General features: G+C 44.0%; 1 protein-coding gene across 4 annotated transcripts in view; it reads right to left on the reverse strand.

Annotated features, from left to right (window-relative positions):
* Positions 1-9,397, reverse strand: part of STAT3 (signal transducer and activator of transcription 3) — a 63,902-nt gene extending 54,505 nt beyond the window's left edge. For 3 of the 4 annotated variants that reach the window (XM_075845751.1, XM_075845749.1, XM_075845752.1), the window contains exon 1: positions 9,290-9,397. The gene's annotated coding sequence lies outside the window, so the exon portion shown is untranslated. The remainder of the gene's footprint in view (positions 1-9,289) is intronic. The other variant, XM_075845750.1, reaches the window with a different exon arrangement.

Raw genomic sequence — 9,397 nt, forward strand, 5'->3', positions numbered from 1 at the left:
GATACCTAATTTATAGCACTTTTTTATGTTTTACAACTTTTTTCACAATAAAATTACTTTTGTAAAAAGAATGTATTTTTTCTGTCGCCAAGTTGTGAGAACCACAACGTTTTAATTTTTTTGTCGACGGAGGTGTATGAGGGCTTGTTTTTTGCGGGACGAGCTATAGTTTTTATAGGTACCATTTTTTGATACGTGCGACTTTTTGATCACTTTTTATTCTAATATTTGTAGGGCAAAGTGACTAAAAAACAAACTCTGGTAAAGTTTTTTACGTTTTTTTTTACGCTGTTCACCGCGTGCAATAAATAATACAATATTTTGATACCTCAGGTCGTTACGGTCGTGGCGATACCAAATACATATGGTTTATTATTATTTTTCAATAATAAAAGACTTGATAAGTGTAAAAGGGGGATTGTGTTTTATTTGATTACTTGAAACTTTTATTGTTTTCAAACTTTTATTTTTTGCACTTTTTTATACTTTTTTTTACACTTTTCTTCAAGTCCCACTAGGGGACTTGAAGGTCCAACGGTCAGATTTTTTTTTTTCTAATACATTGCACTACCTATGTAGTGCAATATATTAGATCTGTCAGTCATTCACTGACAGCAGGCCGATTAGGCTTCGCCTCCCGGCGGGGCCTAAATCGGCTTCCGTAATGGCAGAGCAGGAGACCATTGTGTCTCCTGTTGCCATAACAGCAGTCGCCAGTCCCGATTGCCTGTCAGTGCTGGCGATCTGCTAGTAACCGCTACGATGCAGCAATCGCTTTCGATTGCTGCATCGAAGGGGTTAATGGCAGGGATCGGAGCTAGCTCCGGTACCTGCCGTTACAGGTGGATGTCAGCTGTACAGTACAGCTGACATCCACCGCTGATGACGCCGGATCAGCTCCTGACCCGGCGCCATCTTGCCGGCAGCTACGGCAGCCTATCAGGCTCCGCCGCCGGGCGGATCTTGACCGGCTTCGGTGCTAGGCAGACCGGGAGGCCAGTATTAGGCCTCCGGTTGCCATTGCAGCCACCGGAACCCCGGCAATTTCATTGCTGGGGCTCCGATGAGCTGCAAACACCTTAAGTGCAGCGATCGCGTTTGTGCGCTGCACTTAAGGGGTTAATGGCGGGGATCGAAGCTAATTTCGGTCCCCGCCGTTCCAGTCGGATGTCAGCTGTAAGATACAGCTGAGATCCGGTGATGATCGCACCGACTCAGTTTCTGAGCCGGTGCCAAACATTTGACGTACATGTACGGCAAATGTCGGGAAGGGGTTAAAAGTACACTATATCCATTCAAGGTGGACCCTGGTCATGTAAAAGACTGTCTAAATTATTTTCGTTATAAAAACTAGAAGCATTGAAATACACACAAAACCTCTGAAGTACCAGCAAAATCAAAACACCACAATGAAGAAACACAAGAAAGACCTCAGGTGCAGATGGTGTGGTGAATCCCCAGTGATGTCATGATACAGAACTAAGGAGCAGGCAGCTTAGAAGGCTTTGCTGACTAATAGTGGGACACATGTGGTACGTGCCAATACACAGACGTAGACATAGAGTTACATCATAACGAATAACCTGAAGTTGAACATTCTGTTTGAAGACGCAGTCTAAATTTTCATATATTCTCCAGAAACCGACAGACTTGAAAATTTCCAGTGTGACGCTATGATGTACTGATAACATGCAGTCAGAAGAGTGAAAAATAAACTAGAACTGTGATCAAAGCACTAACATTGTAAGAGTCAAACGTGCCACCTAGAACTGCTAGTAGAGTAAACCTTGTTACTGACATATAAAAAAACAAAAAAAAACAAAGAAAAACATTGGTGCAACTTTGGGACAACACACACACTGGAAAAACACAACACACACACTGGAACAACACAACACACACACTGGAACAACACACACACACACACTGGAACAACACACTTATCCAGCCCTAAAGAATGATTCAGTTTTCAAAGCGGATCGGTCATCGTACTATGCTGGCCTTTTTAGCAGATTTGTCGTAGATTTTTCCATCCGGATTTGCCGGCGGTCACTAAGGGGCCTTAGGCTAGGCTGTCGCCTTTGTTACGGAGGCTCAGTCTATGCCCGGAACCGGTGTCCCGTGCAGGCTGGAGCCAGGGCTTGGCTGTCTAATGACAGCCGGGCTCCTGCTCCAAGGGCCACGATCAAAGTTTACTTCCATCGCAGCCATTTAACCCGTTAAATGCTGCGGTCAATAGCAACCGCAGCATTTAACTTATTTACAGAGGGGGCCTGATAAAAGCCCCCAGGTCTGCGCTGGGCATTTGCCTATTAGGATTTGCCGAAGGCACATCCTAATAGATTGACAGGAAATAATGCTTTGCTATACTAAGTATACCAAAGCATTATAGCAGCGATCTAAAGATCACATAGTAAAGTCCCCTAGTAAGGCAAAAAAAATAAAAAAATATCATAAAAAAATCCCCACAGGTTTTTTTCCATTAATGATTGGGCTGCGGATGGTGCAAAGTAAAAATGTAAATTTTTTCCTAGATATGCCATTTCAGTGGCAAATATGTCGTGCCCAGCTTGTACCACTGGACACATCCCAAAAATTGTTAAAAGGGTTCTCCCGGGTATGGCGATGCTAGATATGTGGAAGTAAACTGCCATTTGGGCACGCTGTAGGGTTCAGAAGGGTGGGAGCCCCATTTGGCTTTGGTAGTTTTGTTTGGCGCTTTACTGCTATTTGAGTTTATAATGTGGGAGTACATGTAAGCTGGGCAGACTACATCAGGGCCATAGTCAGGCGGTATAATAATGGGGTAAAAAAAAAATAATAATACATAGATGTGTGTTACGTTGTGAAGCAAAAATCCTTTTTGCACAGGCTGGTGTCGCACTGATATATGACCCTTTTGGTCCACACCTTTGCAATTTGGGGAATTTTGCTGAGAAGTGTTGTCCTGGTAGAACACAGGTACCCTCGCTTCCAGCAGATATGTTTGGACCCTCCCCTTCCTAGTTCCCTAATTTTAGGGCCTTGATAATTCACCTCTTAAAAGAAATGTTCCCCTCGGGCACAACTTTCCTGACTTATTGGAGCCTTAAAGAATTTTATTTTTTCATAGACGTAGTGGTATGAGGGCTGTTTTTTTGTGGGACGAGCTGTAGTTTTTATTGGTACCATTTTGGGGTACATGCGACTTTTTGATCACTTTTTAACCTATTTTTTGAGGCAAGGTGACCAAAAAAAACAGCAATTCTGGCATAGTCTAGTTTTTTTTTTTTTACACAGCATTCACCACGCGTTATAAATTACATGTTAACTTTACTCTGCAGGTCAGTCCGATTTCAGCGATACCAAATTTATAGCACCTTTTTATGTTTCACAACTTTTTGCAGAATAAAATTACTTTTGTAAAAAGAATGTATTTTTTCTGTCGCCAAGTTGTGAGAACCATAACTTTAACATTTTTTCGTCGACGGAGCTGTTTGAGGGCTTGTTTTTGCGAGACGAGCTATAGTTTTTATAGGTACAGTTTTTGGATCACTTTTTGAAGAGCAAAGTGACCAAAAAACTGAAATTCTGGCATTGGTTTTTTTAAGTTTTTTTTTTTACGCCGCTCACCACGTGGAATAAACAACATAATATTTTTTATAGTTCAGGCCGTAACGGTCACAGCGATAGCAAATATGTATGGTTTATTTATTTCTTTTCAATAATAAAAGGACTTGATAAGGGAAAAAGGGAAATAGTGTTTTATTTCTTGAAACTTTTAATTATATTTTTTACAACTCGAAGGTCCAACCGTCAGATTTTTTTCTAATACATTGCACTACATATGTAATGAAAACCCAAAATTTATTCCCAGAAAATATCTCGTTATTCTACGTTGATCTAAGTTCAGAAAAACCACGCAGGGTCGGGGTGTTGCAGCAGTAAGGCTCTGTTCACATCTGCGTTGGGGTCCCATTCTGATGTTCCGTCTGAGCTTTCCGTCAGAACAGGACCCTGAACAGACAAACGGAAACCAGAGGTTTCCGTTTCCATCAGCATTGATTTCAATGGTGACAGATCCAGTGCCCATGGTTTCCGTTTGTCTCGGTTGTGCACCGGATCCATCGTTTTGCTGGAAGCAATACTACGCTATTGCTTCCGGCAAAACGACGGATCCGGTGCACAACCGAGACAAACGGAAACAATGGGCACCGGTTCCGTCACCATTGAAATCAATGGAGATGGAAACCTCTGGTTTCCATTCATGTCAGTTTGTGTCTGTTCAGGGTCCCGTTCTGACGGAAAGCTCAGACGGAACGTCAGAACTGGACCCCAACGCAGATGTGAACAGAGCCTTAGATGGAGCCTAAAATGTGGTCGTATTATGTCCATCTTACTCTGGCCTTAGTCAAAGTAGTACAGGAGATATTTTCCTCAAAAAAAGCAGCATTGCAGAAATACACAGTGTTTATGCTTCATAGTCTAAACCAGAAAGTTTCAAACACGCGGTCCGTGGCCCCTGAGGCTGTCATCCGCGGCCCGCGGGGCACAGTAGCTCCCTCGGGAGAGGAGAGAGCAGGCCGAAGGAGGAATGCGACGGGTCTCCTTCATAACATGAAGGAGCCCAGTCTGTTGGTGGTAGGTGAGCAATGGCCACACAGCCCCATGTAGATATTGAAACCCCCCGTGGATAGTGGCACATTTCCTCCCAACCATCCCGGATTCAGTGGGACAGTCCCGGATTCCGGGCGGTGTCCCGCTGTCAACTGTATCAGCGCTCTCAAAAACGCAATGCTGAAGCATGAAACCGTTCGCTCACTGCTTCAGGATTAGTTCAGAGCGCAGGAGAAGAGGGAGCTCCTCCGCTTGCCGACGTCACTCGATATATTGACAGTGACATCAGTGGCTGCTCCTGGTGTGGAATCCCCGTTGCCGATGCTCTAGCAGGGGATTCTGCTCCAGTAGTAGCCCCGACGTTACTGTCCATATATGGACAGTGACATGAGGGGTTCCCCTTAGGAGCGGAATCTTCGGCCTATGCTCTGGCTGGGGATTTCATTCCTAGAGGGAGTCCCAATGGCGCCATCTACAGAGGGCACTGTGGCACTAAGAAGGGGCTGCCCAATCTTGACATTCTGGTGTCTGCCAAACACTGCCAACTGAGTTGCCAGACTGCATTTAGCAACACTTAAAGTGGAAAACTGGATTGTTAAAATAAGAACGTGAAGTAAAGGCGCAAATTTCCGGTAAGTTCAAACCTAGCGCTATTATAGCAACGTCGCCTCATTGTTATAGCAACGTCGCCGCATTGTTATAGCAACGTCGCCGCATTGTTATAGCAACGTCGCCGCATTGTTATAGCAACGTCGCCGCATTGTTATAGCAACGTCGCCGCATTGTTATGGCAACGTCGCCGCATTGTTATAGCAACGTCGCCGCATTGTTATAGCAACGTCGCCGCATTGTTATAGCAACGTCGCCGCATTGTTATAGTAGTTCAAATAACTAAATTGATTAACAATAATTTTGTATGGTATCAAATTTGAAAGTTATGTGGAACGTCAACTTCACATTTGTTCTATGTGCGGCCCATTTACCCGGCCTAGGTTTGAGACCCCTGGTCTAAACTGTATTATAGTCACACTATGCCATGAGCATAGGCCTTACTCAAGTACAACAAAGCTGTATGCATAAAGCCTGTGCAGCGGTACACAGCCATTACGAGTTGTGGGCAGTCTGTGCGCGGTCTAAGGGCTCATGCATACATCACAAGCAATGCTTCTCGTGGGGGGGGGGATACCTCCGTACATATGGAGTTGGGAGGAGCACGGTAAGTTGTTGTTTTTTGTCTTCATACAGAACGGAACTGTAACAAGGCAATGTGCATGAGCCTTTATGGTCCCTCCGTGCTGTATCATATTCTCTGTGCGCCTTCATCTAAAATCAGGAGGCCCATCGAGGTACAGTATGGGCTGATTGATTCTCCCATTGTATACTATGGCCTGGCAAATCAGGCTAAACCGTTCGCTCATCTCTACGTGTAACCATAAGGCAGGAAATTCTGATGTTCAGGAAGCCACTGACCACTGAGGAACAGATGCCTAGTGCTCAGTGTACACCCATGATAGAGATAGATATCTACCTATAGATCTATATACACTTACACACTGCCTGCTCAAATCGACATTTCTAATCACAGTATAAAACGCATGGAGCACATCTTCCTACTAACAATGCAAGATGCAGATGTGCGAAGAAATAACACGACAGAATCATCACAAGCTATTCCCCATCCGTCTGGCCCATTAGCACAGATCAATAAATGACATTTTTCCCCATGTGCCAGCGACTATAGATTACATTATGTCATATTACCCCACGCCAGCTCAATACATGTCCTTTGTCTAACGCATCCCATGTTCTCATTATTTCCACCCTGATTTTCAATCACATAAACCAACGCTGTGAAGTGATTGATGCGGATGAGGTTCTAAAGGTCCAAGAGAATTAAATGAACCAACACATAGCGTCAGCTGAGGAGCGGGTCATTTCGGAGAGGTGAACACTTTATAACGTTATGACAGTGGAATATGGAGTCACATGACTAAGGACAGTAAATCTCCAACCTGTGGCTCTTCAGTTTTTGCAAAACTAAAACTCCCAGCAAGCTTGTAATAGTCAGGGCACGCTGGGAGTTGTAGTTTTGTAACAGTGCAAGAGTGATTACACAAAATGCCCAGTGAGTACTGTTCTCATGATTGGTAAATATTGAAGCCACAGATTAAGTGGAAATGTCCTGTAAACGTCTGCTTTGGACAACCAATTCCTATAGGTCTTATGAGTATATATGGCAGTAAATGGGTGGTCTATTAGGAACTCTGTCTATTAGGCTGGATTCACACGACCATGTTCGCTCCGTGATATACGGTCCGTATGTCGGTCGCGTTTCCCAGATCAAACTAACTGCAGGGAGCCGGGCTCCTAGCACCATAGTGATCTATGACGCGAGGAGTCCATGCCTCCCCTACCGTCCCATACTGAAAACATGATTACAGCAGCAAGGCAGGGACTCCTAACGTCATAGATAACTAGTGTTCGGAACGGGAAATGCTGCCGACATATGGACCGTATATCATGGACCTAACACGCTCATGTGAATCTGGCCCTAGCATCTAGTCTAGGAAACCGTGCTCACGGACGACCAACTGATAGTGGTGGGCATCATGTAAACTTCCCCTAAAGTATCACCGCAAGGCTATGTTCAAACATTATCGTATTTTTTGCTGAATTTTAGATGCAAAATGTGCATCAAAATTTCGCAACAAAGTGCAGTACAATGTAAGAAATAGGATTTCAACAAACCCAAATCCATAGCCGATTCTAGGAGTTTGCCAATATGCAGGATCTGTTGTGGAAATGTTGCGTGTGACTGCACCCTAAGGCCCCATGCACACGAACGTGCTTTTGCGCCCGCAAATCCCACGGGAGAATTGCGGCCCCATTCATTTCAATGGGCCCATGCGCACTACCATAGTTTCCACGGTCCGTGTATGGCCCAGGGGCCTGGAGCGCAAAAAGAACGGACATGTCTTATTACGGCCTTGTTTTGTGGTCCAGGGTCATAGACCGAGCGATTTGCGGAGAGCTCGTAGGTGACACTCCGAGGGCGGCTGACCCGAAAATCACGGCCATGCACATGGCTACGGATTTGCAGCAAGGATTTTCCTGCAGAAAGTCTACAGCATAATACAGTACCAGCAAAGTACTGATTTCAAGTAATTTCATCTACACGTAGAATTTTTCCGCATGTAAATTGACCTGCGGTGCGTATCTGAAAACCTGCAGCACGTCAATTTATTTTGCATTACCGCCTCAGAATTGTATATGACAAGTTTATAAAAACACCAAAATCCACAGAACAAACCTGCAACTATTTCCACATCAAAATGTAGTAGCCGCGACTAAAAATGCACTGATTTTATTCAACGGAATTACATACATTTGTGATTTTAAAGCGGATTTTGTGCATCAAATTCTGCAATATGTGCATGTAGCCTAGGGCTATATTGTCACATTTACTGCAGATTTTTCATGCATTTTTTAAGCCAAATCCAGAATTGGCTCTAGACCTGTAAGAACTGCTGTTATATATTTCTTCTTTTTAGGTTTTTGTTCTCGGTTTTGGATGAAAAAAATACATGCAAAATCTGCATGGTGTGAACAAGGCCTACCATGTACAGATGTCATTTCAGATTTGTAGACCGGTTCCACGCCGTCGTTATTATGCTGAGTGTGAACTCTGCCCTAGAGTACTGGTCAATCAGAAGCTCGTCCTTAAACAATAATACATCCATGCAAAGGTATTTATTATATACAATCAGAAAAATTTCCCTGTAGGATAATAAATCAGTTGTAAAATTCATTGACCCTTGTCCTAAATGGTCCTCAGCCGATTAGCTAAAAGGCAAGTTGTCCATCAGGAAAACCCGTTATTGTGACGTATTAGGGCATATGGATGTCATGGAGCGGGGTCCCCCTGCTCGGAGCCCCCCCTGTAAGCCACAGTGGGGAGCCAAAAACAAGCAGACCCAGCTTGTATATGTAGAATATACATAAAAAATGCCTGGCCGCGACTTCCCCCAGCGCGCCAGGGGTCTCAAGAGCCGGAGCCACAGTGATCAGTAGATTACTGTGGCGGATTTCCTATATTATCCTTCTTCCATTGTAACGTTTGAGTATATTCACAAGCGGCAGATCTGTAGAAGAAATTTCTGCAACTGTCGTATACATCTGAATGGAGCGTACCCAAATACATGCCCACCCTGCGGACACAACCCCATCTACATGGACCGAACCACTTTTTAGTTGCAGAAATTTCTGCAACAAACCTGCTGTGTGTGAATATACGCTCTAAACACTACAACGGAAGGAGGATATCCAGCCATCAGAATTTATTAGGTCTCAAGATTAAACAATTATCACTTCAATTGCATACACACAAAATGTGTGTATATATATATATATATATATATATATATATATATACACACACACACACACACACACGAGTAGACAGGCATGCACATATATATTTTCACATTAATGCCAACAGTGGCTACTGCCAACATAAGGCTGTCATCCATGCTGGGGGTCACTGGTTTAACACCACACTTCCTTCTAATTATCCACTATGAAGACAACTCTGTGCCCGTCCCACGTGTTAGCAGCAGCCGGAGCTCCGAGTAGAAGTCACTTTCCATAAGATAAGAATTATATATAATAATATATTAAAAACAACAACTCTCACCTATCTCCGCCTCTCACAACTTCTACTTCTTGCTCTTCACTCTGACGCAGCTCCTATAGTCTATGGCAGCGATGCCGGAAACTGCTTGACCCACCTCACTCAGACCCG

Source organism: Rhinoderma darwinii, chromosome 13 (assembly GCF_050947455.1).
Source record: "Rhinoderma darwinii isolate aRhiDar2 chromosome 13, aRhiDar2.hap1, whole genome shotgun sequence".
Lineage (NCBI taxonomy): Eukaryota > Metazoa > Chordata > Amphibia > Anura > Rhinodermatidae > Rhinoderma > Rhinoderma darwinii.